The 1,630-nt window shown below is 46.0% G+C and overlaps 1 pseudogene; it reads right to left on the bottom strand.

Moving 5' to 3' along the window:
- Positions 1 to 567: 567 nt before the first annotated feature.
- Positions 568 to 1,380, bottom strand: LOC101334829 (large ribosomal subunit protein mL40 pseudogene; annotated as a pseudogene).
- Between the last annotated feature and the right edge of the window lie 250 nt (positions 1,381 to 1,630).

Here is a 1,630-nt window from a genome sequence, read left to right as displayed (position 1 = left end):
AAAATAGATTAGAAAACAAGGTTCCACTGTATAGCACAGGGAACTATATTCGATATCTTGTAATAAACTATAATGGAAAAGAATCTGAAAAAGAATATGTATATATGTGTGTGTGTGTGTGTGTGTGTCTGAATCACTTTGCTGTACACCAGAAACTAAGACAACATTGTAAATCAACTATACTTCAATTTAAAAAAATAGATGAAGGGAATTCCCTGGCAGTTCAGTAGTTAGGATGTAGCTCTTTCACTACCGAGGGCTCGGGTTCAATTCCTGGACGGGGACCTAAGACCCCACAACTCATATGGTGCGGCCAAAAGAAGAAAAAAGAGAAAAAGAAAGCCACAGGATATACTGTACAAGACAGGGAACACGGCCAATATTCTACAATAACTATAAATGGTGCACAACCTCTAAAAATTGTGAATCGCTATACTGTACACCTGCAACCCACGCAATATGGTACATCAACTATACCTCCATTAAAAAAACAACAAAAACTGCATGCATCTTACCACGCTTCCAGTGTACTAGACATTTCTTGCTCCTCCTGTGCAATCAGAATGACTCCCTCTATAATAGATCAATATGTTCTGAGATGTCCAAATGGCCCAAGTCAAGCATTGACTCTCAGGGCCAGTGTGTTCTGTGGACAGCTGCCTGCAGCTCTAACTCTTGAACTCCACCTGTGTGTACACCTTGGTGATGTCATGGTACCTGCCTTCTGGGGGCTGGTAGTTGGAGATCGGCGGCATGTACTCTAGCCCCCGTCTCTCAAAGGGGAATAGACTGGGGTCCCGCTCGGTGGCTGCCTCGTGGCGTTCCGGGGATGTGAGCCGCAGCTCCTGCAGACTCCCTGCCGGGCCTCAAGCATGGACCTGACGGCGTCCTTCTCCAACTCCATGTTGTAGAGCGACCACTTCTTCAGAAGCAGAGCTCTCTGCTCGCTCTCCTCCAAGGGGAGCTGCACCGCAGGCTGGTGTCTCACTTTCCCCAGGGAACTTCACAGGCGGGAACTTCACAGGCGTGATAAAATCCTTAAGGGGAATTAGCTCGCGGCTGTCATCGCATCCTTTTCTTAAACGGTCTTTGGCAGCTTGGCCTTTTGTTTGGATTTTTCTTCTCCTTCTTTTGCTCCTTCTCCTTCTTCCTCCTCTTCCTCTTTCTCCTGCTTCTCCTACTCTTCCTCAGGGGCTCTGCTCTCTTGGGAACAAGTCCCCAGAAGCACAACCACGAAGCTCTCGTGGTGTCTCTCATCTGTGTCTGCCAAGCTCCCAGAAGCTGGGTCAGGGGCACAGGGGCACTCCAGCAGGGACCTTCTAACCACTTTAAAGTGTATAACTCGGTGGTATTTGGTATGTTCACCATGTATGAAACCATTACCACTATCTAGTTCCAGAATATTTTCATCACTCCAAAAGGAAATCCCAGTTCTCCTTGCCCCAGCCTCTGGCCATCCCTGTTCTATTTTCTGCATTTGCCTATTCTGAATATTTCAAATAAATAGAATCATTAGACAGTATGTGGCCTTTCGTATCTGGCTTCTTAGCATAATGTTTTCAAGGTTCATCTATGTTGCAACTTGTATCAGTACTTCATTTCTTTCTGAGGCTGAATAATATTCCACTGT

This window comes from Tursiops truncatus, chromosome 8, assembly GCF_011762595.2.
Source record: "Tursiops truncatus isolate mTurTru1 chromosome 8, mTurTru1.mat.Y, whole genome shotgun sequence".
Classification (NCBI taxonomy): domain Eukaryota; kingdom Metazoa; phylum Chordata; class Mammalia; order Artiodactyla; family Delphinidae; genus Tursiops; species Tursiops truncatus.
This window is presented reverse-complemented; position numbering and strand designations above follow the sequence as displayed.